This window comes from Eurosta solidaginis, chromosome X, assembly GCF_040869045.1.
Source record: "Eurosta solidaginis isolate ZX-2024a chromosome X, ASM4086904v1, whole genome shotgun sequence".
NCBI classification, from domain to species: domain Eukaryota; kingdom Metazoa; phylum Arthropoda; class Insecta; order Diptera; family Tephritidae; genus Eurosta; species Eurosta solidaginis.
The window spans coordinates 162,350,232-162,363,302 of NC_090324.1; the positions used below are offsets into that span (position 1 = coordinate 162,350,232).

The 13,071-nt window shown below is 41.7% G+C and overlaps 1 protein-coding gene and 1 pseudogene across 8 annotated transcripts in view; one reads left to right on the plus strand and one right to left on the minus strand.

Moving 5' to 3' along the window:
- LOC137235424 (uncharacterized) overlaps window positions 1–13,071 on the plus strand; it is a 993,733-nt gene that overhangs the window by 657,649 nt on the left and 323,013 nt on the right. The gene's annotated exons all lie outside the window — the stretch shown is intronic.
- On the minus strand, window positions 9,402–11,285 carry LOC137234724 (SWI/SNF complex subunit SMARCC2 pseudogene; annotated as a pseudogene).

Genomic DNA, 13,071 nt, shown 5'->3' on the forward strand with positions numbered 1-13,071 from the left:
TCTATGTCACCTTGGGCTTCAAACTTTTTTATATTTTTTTTTTCATTTTTCTTTGATCTGCCTTAGTTCTATTAGTTACAATTAATTACTTTTATTTTAATCTATATATATAAAAATGAAATGTCTTTCGTACGACCGCGATGCCTGCCCAAAGTGCTAAGCCGATCTCAATTCTGTAAAAAGTAGTTTCTTGGACCTTCAAAACTACCAAACCGCCGAACCGATTTGGTTTGTGTTTGAAACATGCGTCAGCGCTTTAAAGGAAAACGTTCCTACCATAAACTGACTCCCGGGGTGGCGCTGGAGTCCCGACCCCGGCTTTTGGAAATATAGGTCATAGAATATCTTTGTACGATATGGACACCAAATGATAGGTGTTGATGAGAGTTTTAACAAGGAGGTGAAACCGGGTTCATACGAGACCCCATTCCCGGAATATCGACCAAAATTTGGACCAGGGGTGACCCTAAGATGCTTTTATATGATATGGATATTAAATTAAAGGTATTATTCATATGTGAACCTTTTAAAGAGATATCGACCAAAATGTAGACCAGGTCTGACCACATGATTTCGCAATTTTATTGCATTTTCAGTACTTTGTATGCCACCAAAGTACTAAATTGTTGGGCCGATTTGGTTTGCGTTTGGAACATGCTTTGAAAGGAAACGTTCCTAATGATAGATACCTCATCTCACCTCACCACACCCCTCCTCACCTCGCCGCAGCGTTTGGAACATGCGTCAGCGCTTTGAAAGGAAACGCTCCTAATGGTATATACTTCATCTGACCTCACTACACTCCACTTCACCTCATCCCACTTCACCCCACCCAAGAATTAGTAGTTGTCGGGCATTATTCGTCGGGTTTGGGTTTTTTCTTCTTTCTTTGCAATTAGCTCGCATACTAATCAAAAAATAAGTACGTATGTACATGTGAACCAGCGGGAACTTAAAAAGAAAATACAATGATTGAGATATGTTTAAAACATAGTACACATTGGAAAATTTAGAAAATACATTTAACGATTGAAAAATATTAAAAAAAAATCGTAAACATTGGACTCAGTGATTGACAGCTATTGAAAAGATTTATAAATAAAAAGTGAATTATGTATTCGTGCTGATAATAATAAACTTTTGGATCTTTTTCTAAATTTTAAAGTTAATTTTTCAGTGAGCACAAAATTACTACAATACCCAGATTTTATTAAACAATTCATTATTAACGTTGATGCTTCAACAAGTGGATTTGACGCTATTTTGAGTCAAGACAGCAAGGCAGTGATTTACCAATTTGTTTCGCTTTTAAGCATTTAATAAAGTAGAGCAGAAAAAACCCGTTATAGAATTAGAACTTTAAGCTATTTACTTTGAAATCAAATAATTTCGACCATACGTTTATGGCACCCATTTCATTGTAAAATCAGATCATAGACTTATAGTATACCTTTTCAATATGAAAGACCCATCTTCAAAACTTTCAAGAATAAGGCTAAAACTAGCTGAATATAATTTCACAATTGTATATATTAGGGGTAAATCAAACGTTGGTGCCGATGCACTATCCCGCATTACAACCGTTGAGATTAAGGAATCGAACAAACAAATTTTAGCAGTACAGAAAAGATCAATGACAAAACGGCAAAACGATGAAGACGTTCTTAGGAAAACTGACAAAAATGGAAAATACAAATTTATCTTGTTTTCTTTCTGGTATGTGGCTGCTGCGGTGATGATGGTGGTTGGTGTTGGCAATGATGTGGTTGTAGACGGTGGCGGTGGCAGGTTGCGTTCCTAAATATTAGGATATTTTGCGGCACACAAATGGGGGTGGAGAATATTACTCGAATCAAATTAAAAGGTCACTTTATCACTTTAAAAGAGAAACCACGATTTAAAATTTAAGAACTACTATTCCTTTTAATATTCTTTTAGCAGAGATTTACAAGACGTTTGCTTCACACCGAATGGAGAAAAATTTCGATAATGATAAAACAATGAAATGTCAAAACATTGTATATACATATGTTTGGCAACCAATGGTTGGGGTTGCCAGAGGGGCGAAATATGTTCAAGCGTTCATTTTACAATTTTATGAGTGATAATCCGAGTTTAACATGAGTATTACGGATAAGAATTATACGTATTCTAACTAATTCATAAATATACGTTTAAATTCAAAATATGTTTAAATTCAATAGAACATATGCAATAATACATATTGAAGCGTATAGTAATTCAAAATTGTTTATAAATCCAATATTTTAAAATAAAAGGGTTGGTTGTTGGCGACTACGACAGTCGCTCAAACATCGTCCCCGCCCTAGGCGCGTTCAGCGACTAGAGCCTCTTGCAGCTCTTGAAGAGTCCGTGAAGCATCGCGTATGAGGAGGTCTGACACCTTTCCCCTGAAAGTGTCAGTCTGCATCCCTTGAGCAGTGCACCGAACGGTGCGTCGAGCGGCAGTAGACGCCGACGGTGGTGCGACGATAGCTAGACGAGACCGAGAGGGAACTGGGTGAGAACGGGGTCGCACGGTGGGCGCAGAGTGTACCTGAGGTGGTACAACTTGGCGACCAGGCAGGGGTGCCTGGGTATGACGTGGGATGCTCGGGGTTGCATCCCGTCGATGCAGCAGAGATTGTTGTCGTAAGCCGCAAGTTCGGCAGCGATCATGCGAGCTGCATTCATCTATGGGGTGCGATAGCGCTAAGCAATTTATACAGAATTTATGCGCCCTCGCGAGAATCCATCGTTGTGGCGGTTTCATTTTCCTAAAGACGCTGCAATTGCGAAGAGCGTAGTTGCGTGTACATATGCGGCATCGTCGATAGTCGATTTGCAGCGGCGGGCTGCGCGCGACAACTTCTGACCGCAGAGAAGGTCGGGGTGCCGGTGGCGGAGCGCGATCCATGATAATCTGAAATGACAGATATTTTAGGAGAGAGAACTGCTAAATAGAGAGGATTTCAGATTGCTTGAGTCTTCTGTAGTGTCATGTAGTGCCAGCTAACTAAAGACTAAAAATAAAACTAAAATACTTGGCATCACCCCCACATGCAACCATGCATGTATGCACTTGGCATTACTGGGTGAAAGAGTCGAATGACGGAGAGAATTCTGATTGGCTGAATCTCCCGTTACTCGACTCTATCACGCCATTGCATTATGCGATTTTCCCGTTATGCACTTTTGCATACCGGCAAAGCTGCTTTTGAAGCGTCAGCAGTTTTTCAGTTTTTGAGTAGAGTTGAAGTGAACCGGCCGCCGCGCTAGACGCGCAAGTTAGAAAAAGCTAAGTAAAATTAAAGTGAAACAAACTAAGAAGACAAAAACCAGATTGTTAAAATAAGAACTTAAAACCACTTTTAAATAAAATAAACTAAAAGGTTAAAATAGTATTTTGTTGTGTATTTGTGCGTGCAGATGCGAGCCAAAAATTAAGTGGCATTTAAATGCCACTTTACATGGCGGCCGTGGGCCGAAGCCTTTCGAATGCGGCAGAATAGGGAAGAAAGAAAAAAAAAACGTGGAAAAATGTGGACTAGACGATGTCGAATTTGTGTACTGTCATACATGTGCCACATAAATTTTCGTAAAAAGTAGCAAAGAAAGAAAACACGAAATAATAAGTATGTGAAAATTATAGCAATCGTGCAAAAGTAATGTTAAAACCAACAAAAAATATATAAAATTTTCAAAAGTTACAAAAAAAGTATAAAACAAAAAAAATTACAAAACTGGAAAAATTTACAAAAAATACAAAAATTTAAAATTATCTACAAAAAAATGATACACAAAACCAATTCACTACTATGCTTCATATAATATTCTAACTAATTGGAGAAAAATTATACAATTTTCAAAAAAAAAAAACAATTTTGATTTATAGACATATAATGCTGGTATGTACAGCCTGCTAAAAAGCAAACCATATGGTTATCGTTAACGGCACATAATCACGCCAGAAACCATATAACGGAAATGAAGTAACGGCACTAAAGCCATAACATCAGCTTTACCAAGTGGAAAATCCAGCAAAACAGCAGCGGCGGAGAGTATACTGGCAGCAGCGCAGCAACATCAAAAACAGAGCACCACATCGGCAGAAGTAAAGCGTTGACAGCAGTATGACATGTATGTATGTAACCACTTATTGCTTTTTCTAATGCGGTTTTAATGATAACATTTTCCATTCGAAACAATTATTGCCATTCCCTTCCAAACACAATGATTAACAATATAATTTAAAAATTTCAAAAAAATTCTAAAATTTGAGAAATATTCTCATTTTTCTAAACATTTTATAATTCACTACTTTCACTTGAAAAATTTATAACAAAAAAAAAAAAAAATTTTTTTAATACACATACTACAACAAAAAAAAAACAAAAAACATTTTATTAATAAATTAAAACTACATAAAGGCAGTTCAGAGATTTTGTGCATTGATATTGAATTACGTATCAAATATAATATAGCAATATAAATTTTTCGCGTTTGGTGTAAAAGTACTACACGAGTTTGTAAATACAATGACCATTTGCACAAAATCCTGAGCTCCCCTATTCTTCTTGATTTTGATATGCCATAAAATGAAATTTTTGCCTTGATTGAATTTAATGAATTTAATATGAAAAAAAATTAAAATGTTTTCATTAACTACAACTTTAAACAAAGCGTTTCGTTTGCTGTAGAAATTATATATATACATGTTCTCGTGAAACAGTTTGGAAATTTTATTAATAGCGGTGCGTCCGCAATATAATAGAAGATTTTTTTGATAGAAAGCAGTGCGTCCGCGATACAAAATACGTTTTTAATACTTTCAATATTAAGCGATGTCATCGTAAACATCGCCGTATATTCGGAAAATTTTTGGTTAGGCTTGTGAAAACAAGTGCGGTTTTTTTATATTTTTTTCCAATAGTCCGGAAAAAATATATACCAGCCTGTTTCGGTTTTCCACGAAATAAATAAAACCGGATCACGCTTGCCTATTTCCTTTTGCAAATCCCATTTTGGGGGGGCGAGAAACCACAGACCAAGTATCCTTTTTAGGACAGCCTGTCCATTGGTTAGCTAGCGAGGCTAACCTAGTGGGGGACAGTCGGTAAGTCCGACTAAGTTCAGCACGGAAGTGGGGTAGGCATTTCTCTAGCCTATAACTTAGAGAAAATCCGCAGACCGGATGTTCCTTTGTTTTCAAAAAAAAAAAAAAACACACAATTTATATAATTATCTTAACCAGACTTACCATTTTATAACATTTATACCAAACGCGACAATTATTTACCGGATTTTCAAAACATACTCGGTGTTCGGCCTGAGTGCGTCGTAAACCGGCAATGGGAATGGCGCACACGGGTCGATCTCGGGTTTATGGGTTTCTCGAAATGAAATAAAGAAACACAAGAGGATTTGCCTCGTTATAAAATATTATTTAATTAGAAAGTAAAAGGAAAATATACAATTGGTATAATGTTACCTTAATGTCGCAAAAATGACGATGGTGATCCGGGGCGTTGTGAACTGCTTGGCGGTCGATCATAAAAGAGGCCGGTTGTGCCGTTGAGGACAACCGCTAAGCCGCGAAAAGGTCCTCTGGTATTAAGGAGGGGAAAAAAAGCCACACACACAACAGCCCCCACATATACGTGCATGGGTGCTGACAACCTGCACACACACATGCATGCGTATGAAACGCATGCATGTGCATGCATGCACACAAATGCGGCGTGAGTGTGGGTGGCTGGAAATCTTATTAAAACGTTAGGGAGGGGCGCCGTCAATCAAGTAAAAGTTAGGCCTTGGGCCTAAACATGCCGCCCCCCTTGCGGTACGCAACATCACAGTCCGCCAAGGATCACCGACCGTGAAGAAGAGAAGAAAAAAAATAAAAAACTTATAACTAATTATATCTAACTTAACATAAACCCTGGTCAGTCCGCCGGCTTGGCGGCACGCAAGATGGTCTGCGCAATGGGTGAGCTTGGTTGCTGATGCCTCTGTCATTCGGCACTTTTCCCGTTATGATTCAAGGCCTAAGCCAGGTTTGCCTAGAGCTAGGGATTGCGAAAAGAAGTAAGAAGATATACGTGTTCATATTTCTTGCCATTTATTACAAATTCATTGGAAATCCTATGCTTGTGAATTTTGTATGAAGAAAATTCAATAAAAAAGGAACGTATTGTAATGATACAAGATTTTAAACGCACACCTCTTGCGACTGTGTACAGCAGAAATTCAATAAAATAAAAAGGATACAAAGTGTAAAAATTCATGTATTTCGGTCGTTACCGAACATTTGCTGTTAGGCCTTCGCTGTGCCCGAGAGTACCCAACCGAAGATGGTACTCTGAGCTAACAAAGGGCCAAACGTGGTGGGCAGAATCCCTGGGAGTATTATCTCGGCATATACATCTGTGCCTAGGACGAGGCGGATCGGGGCGGATGAGTAGAACTGCGGATCCGCCAGACGAAGATGTGCGTACGGGGCTGCGATGGCACTGTCGATGCTGGTTGTGGGTGTCGTGCGCCGAAAATTGGCTACGACCGCAGCATGGGTCGCAATCCTTCTGTTCTGTCCGTGTCTTCCTCGGATACGCAGCAGACATCCTGCTTGCCCGCCAATGTTGCTGGTAGGAAGTTGGAGCTCCTGGGCGAGCTCATCCGCAATCACTGTGGTGGGGGAGCATCCGTCGATTAAGGCGCGAACGAGGTGTAGCCGCCCCCCTGCTTCTATTTTCACGACCGCGGTGGGGGTGATCGCTACCGTCGGTATCATGGTGGCGGTGGCAGCTGAATGCGGGGCTAGGAGCCCTGCCCGGAAGGCGGACACGGTGGTGAGCTGCAGCGAGTTGGATCCGTGACTGCGATCTCGTGGTTGATGATGGGTGTGATGTCGTTGTTGCAGGCGAAGAGGCCTTGTCTCCGCTCTGCGCTCGCGCGGTGGTTGTCTTCGTTGAGGGGCCTTAGTTTGCCGGCGAAGAGACCGAGTCTCCGCTCGGCCGTCACGAACATGGCGCTGGACGGTAGATGGGTTGTGCTGGAGCCGCTTCCGTTCGTGCTGCAAAAGCGGTCGATACGATTTGGCTGCTGGTGTTGTGTTTGGGCGAAGAGACCGAGTCTCCGCTCCGGTTCGGTGGATTCGAGCTGGACGAAGAGGCCCAGTCTCCGTTCCAGCATCTGACGCATATAACGAGATGGAGTCGTCAATCCGCTCACGGGGTGATTCCAGCTCCTCCTCAACTTGTACACTCCATGGCTTGGAGCGGGCTTCGTGGAGTAGCTGTTCCTCTTCATCAATCGAGGAAATGTGAAGCATCGTGTGATGTTTTTCGCCGCATTTTTTACATCGGCCTTGGCTTGGGCATGCGTTAGAGCGGTGGTCCAGAGCCAAGCAATTTCCACAGCAGCTCCCGCGGATCGCTAAGTAAAGACGCTCCTCGGGTTTTTTGGCCCGAAAGATGGGGCACAGGCGTATGGGATGTTGCTTAAAACAAGCGCGGCATTCCGACGTATAACGCATGACGTTCTTGGCAGCGTTTCGTTTTAAAGCGGCAAAACGACCCATTTTCCTGAAAGGAGTGAAATAGGTTTCAATGGGTCGGGTCATTGTCAAAGTGCATGGGCGAGTGGTCCCTAGTTGTATTAGTGGGGATTTGGGAAATTTTATTAACGCGCGCATAAGGGGAAACATCTGTCGCTGCAAAAAAAAAATATTCATATGTGGCTTGCATTATGTGCATGGCCTCTTTCCCCGCACGTTATGTGCCTGGGTCTTTAGTGCCTTATTTTGTTTATTTTGTGTCACCCGGCAGCGTTTTAGTTGGCCACGTGCACACTAGTGCTGCAGAAAATGAGCATTTACGATTTTCGGTTCACACATTCTGGTGCCGAACCGGGTAGAAAGTGTATAGCGTGGGTTCTTTTGAGTCGCTGTTATTTGTGTTGTTGGTGCTAAAACCCAACAACTTCCCTGCCCGCCACAAAAAAAATGTTTGGACAGCAAAATTGTATGCGATGTTAAGAAAAAAATAAAAAAATGTTCGTTTTGGATGAGGAGAATCATTTGTAGAATGTGTCATTTTTCTCTTTTTGTATTACCTTTCGGTAATTTATGAGAGTTGTTTATTCAATTTTTTTTTCCAAGTACGCTTCTAGTCCGGTTTAATTGATGGCCTTTAGCAAATGGCACGGTTCCCGAAGGGTATTTGGCTCCGGTACCGATTTTTCGAAAACGGGTTCTTCGGTACCCGTTTGCATCATTTTATGCATCCCTAATATAATGTAGATTTAAAAACTCGGCATGTATGTACATACGTTGGTATAAGTATATGGGCAGTCAGTGCCCGTACTTTACCGCATTGGTAGTTTGACATACCTTTTTGGCCCATTTTTCATTTTCTACTACTACCGCTACCAAAACCCAGATTCTACCAATATTTCAGTATTTTCGCACTGAAAACGTATACTGTATACTGCGATAATTTTAAAGTATTGAATTGCAGAGCCCACCCAACTACCATTAGGGGGCGATACTGATCAAATCAATAATTTTTGAAAAAATTTGTGCAGAACTTAAACAGGAAATAAATTTTTGAGTGGAGAAATATAATGCCTGAGTACGCGAATATTTTCTGCGCTATTTTTCTCAGTTTTTTTTTTGTTTTTTTTTGTGAATAATTTGAAGGAAAATAAAAAGTTTTACGTAAACGATAGCAAGCTGACCTTGGTTATTTGGCGGCAGTAATTTTGGTACCTTGGAAAATGGTTGTGGTAGGTAGACGTTTTGGGATGTGATTTATTTGTGATTTGTTTGTTTTACGATAAATTGGGAATTTTTTGGTACCAATATAAACCGTAGTTATCGTTTTCACGAAACTTCTACTACCATTTTCAGTGCCCCAACATTTTGCCTTTACAAAAGTCCATGCACTGGTAGATATTTACCAGCCGCAAAGACAAAAAAAATTGTGCACATTCATACACACCCGTGTATAGAATGTAAATTTCTCAGAATTGCAACAAACTCAACAACAGCAAATGAATATGAAAACAAAAACTGCACTGGCCAACATGTTGAATAGTCGCTTGGGTAACAGCAATGGTGGGGCAATACAAATACAACAACAGCAACAGACGATGGTCGTAGCAGCAGGTGGCACCCCAGTACCAGAACAGTCGCTTCAACAACAACAGCATCCCCAGCAAATAATACAACATCAAGTTGTGGTCGCTGGTAATGCCCCACAGTCTGGTATGATATTGCATCACAATCATCAGCAACAGCTGCAATATCAACAGCGCCAATTAAATATGGATCAAGTGGGTATCACTTCATCTCCTAATGATAGTGCTTTAAACATGATAATGGAACACGAGACCCAGCAAAATCAGTCCCAACTATCACAACAGCTGCCACGCGAAAGAGGTGATAGATCACCACCTGAAATTAGCGATATTGTATCATCTGTGGCGAAGTTGTTGGGTTTTAGCAATACGCCCTGTTGTTGTGGATTATTGATTTGCTGCTGTGGCAGCTGTTGCTGCTGTTGTGGTGTTGGTTTGTCACCTTCAACAGAACCTTCTTTACCATCTTTAATTACTTTCGGCTTGTCTAAGTCAAGCAAAGTTTTGGCTGCAGATGGCTGTTGCGTCTTTTGGGGATTCAACGATTGCAAACCAGATGGTGTATCTGATAATATATGAAAATGTGAAGTGGGAGGTGGACCCATTGGTGTTGGACGTAATTCTGCATCGATTTGGTAATTTATAAGACCCCATTGTTCCAGGAATGCATGTACACGCATTATAGCGCATACATCACCAGCTAGGTTTCTGCGACAGGCGGTGCTGGTTAAGTATTCAGTTGGATTTAATCTGTAAGTATCAATCATAAAATTACGATAAGCCATATAAATTTCAGGAGTTTTTGATTTAATTTTGCCATTAAAAAATTCCGACATGGCACGTTTTTCAATAATATGGATAGAGTTGTAGTCAAACCAAGCCGAATATGAGGGTACAATAATGTGATGGGTTTGCTCGGTAACATTGTCTTCCATATCCTCTTTGGCAGAGGAAGAGAACTCTTGAGTATTACTGTTGTCACTAGTTTTACCAGTTTGTGAATTTTCACCATCGCCAGTGGAAAGCGCCGGAGCCGCGCTACCGCCTGTCATTTCATCATCTAAATCTGTCATAGTGCCACTTCTAATGGGTATCATATCACTGTCAGCACGTGATTTTCCTCCTGGTGCTGGACTAGCAGTTGACTGCATGGGCGCTGATTTTACAACCTCTTGAACATTCGGTTCTGCTGGTGGATCATCCATGTCACGTGTCAAATCTTCATCGTCATCTTCGTTACGCAATTTTTTATGCAATACGGCTGGCGAACGCTTACGTTTGCCAGGTTTCGAAGTGTTTGGTGATGGTGAACGACGTCGCTTTTGTTTACCTGTCGTAGTACCACTTACACCAGAAGAAACGCGATTCTTTTCATCCGTTCCAAATGACATCATATCATCAACAGACATACGATGTTTATGTGTTTTCTTTTTGCCCATTTCATCGACTTCGTAATCCTCTTCGACCATCCATTCATTATATTGCTCCAAATCCAAAACCCAAGATGCCGAAACAAGCCAACGTTCTCCAGTTGAGTCTGGATTTTCGGGGACGAATTCGGGTAAATCAAAAGTATTTACTGCCCAAGAGTCGTATGATTCAGGAAAATAATACCAATGCAACATTACATGATTTCCGCGCTTAAAAACTGGTCGTGCATATTCATCTGGATGAGGATCAACCACCGGATATATAATGTGAGTAGCTTCATCCTCATCGAATACGATTTCTACACGTCTGGTAATTAGTATATCACGTAATCGTTGTGCTAAATCTTTGCTTACTTCTGGTCTGATGTAAATATAATTTATACGATGAAGATTTGCCTCAACCAACGCTTGTTCAATGTCAATCACCAATTGGATATTTGGATCTTTACGTGGTGGATTTTTACCAACGGAAAAATCAAAATTTTTTTCGCGTTGCTCGGCACGAAATCTAAACATTGTGCTGAAGATGATACATAGGCCACCGCCAGGCTTGAAATCCATAAATAAACGCATCGGGATTCGCGTTGCCGGCGGCTCCTGAGCATTTTTGCCCAACTTAGCCTCCACATATTGCAACAATTGTATTAATAATTGTGCCCACGATTCTTTGGTTAAGTGCATCTGCGTTCTGTGGCAGACCCTGAGTCTGCGTTAGGGTTCTGGTGTCCTCGCTCGGGGTGAGTGAGTGAAATGGGGTTTGGTTGTGAAAATTAAAAATAAGTGTTTTGTGGCAGATGGGGATCTGCATTAGGGTGGTTGATTGGCCTCGGTGGGCGAGCGCTGGGTTTTGAAATTTTGAAACTTTTAAAAGGATTATGGGCCGAGTGCCTTTGCTTTCTGTGGCAGACCGAGGGTCTGCGTAAAGGCTTTTCTGGTATACTCGTTCTGGAATAACGAGTAAGTGGGATGGTTTTTTTTGAAATGAAAAAAATAGAAGTTTTTTTTTTTTTTTTTTTTTTTTTTTTTTTTTTTTGAACGGAGGGATGTGGAGGAACGGGGGGATTGTTAAGCGAAGCTTTTGGTCCTCGCACAATCTATCTCCGTGGGAAGAAGGATCAGTTTGACCAAAGGTCGTCTGACTTGACCCTTCTCGGTTATGAGGTCGACTACACGTACTCGGTTATCTTCGCCGGGGTGTACGTTGACGACTCTGCCTAACCTCCATTCGTTGGGAGATAAGTTGTCCTCTTTGATGACAACTAGATCATCCACTTTAAGATTTTGCTTTGACTGTTTCCACTTCACTCGTTTTTGAAGTTCGGAAAGGTATTCAGTTTTCCAACGAAGGCAGAAGGTTTGATGGAGGGCCTTGAGCTTCTGCCATCTGTTTATTATGGAGGCCGGGCTTTCGTTCACATCCGGTTCTGGCGGCGCCAGAAGATGGCTGCCCGTTAGGAAATGTCCTGGGGTTAGTGGTTCCAGGTCCGTTGGGTCATTCGACCCCGGACTGAGAGGGCGCGAGTTGAGGCACGCCTCAATCCGGCACAAAAGTGTTTGGAACTCCTCCATAGTATATTTGTGGGGAGAAGCGATCTTTTTGAAGTGGCTTTTGAAGCTCTTCACTCCCGCTTCCCACAAGCCGCCCATATGTGGAGCGCCAGCGGGAATAAAATGCCAAGTTAATGCTTGATGGCTATACTTGGAGACTGTTTTGTCTCGGCTTTCTGCCAGGAAGGCTTTGAATTCCGATCGTAGAGATCTGGAAGCTCCGACAAAGTTCGTACCATTGTCGGAGTAGATGTTCTTCGGACATCCTCTTCTCGCGATAAAACGCGAAAAGGCCGCGAGGAAGCCTGGGGTACTAAGGTCACTAGTGGCTTCTAAATGGATGGCCTTAGTGGAAAAGCAGACAAAAAGGCATACGTAGCCTTTTGACAGTCGACATCCCCTACCGCGGTAGCTTTTGATGTCGAAAGGCCCTGCAAAGTCTACCCCGGTATTGGTGAACGCGCGGGTAAAAGTAGTCCGTTCGCAGGGAAGGGTCCCCATAAGTTGGGACTGTACCTGCTTTCGGTGAATAATGCAGGTTTTGCACTTGTGGATGATGGCTCTGATCATGGTCTTGACATTCGGTATCCAGTATTGGGTTCGGATAAGACGGAGCATGAGCTGGTTCTCGCCATGAAGGGAGTCATGATGAGCCATCATAACTGTAAGGCGAGACAGCCTACAATTGTATGGCAAGATGATCGGATGACGCTCATTGTATGACATGTCCTTTGAAGCCCCTAGACGCCCCCCTGTTCTAATAATATCATCTTTGTCGATATATGGGTTGAGTGACAGTATTTCACTCTTTCGATCGATAGGTTCCCTATTTTTCAATTTTAAATATTCTGTCCCGTAAAATTGTTTCTGGCAGACTCGTATTAATGCTTGAGTCGTTGCCTTAATCTCATCGGCTGAGATTATGCACGACCTTTCGTGGAACATTGCTTTAGGT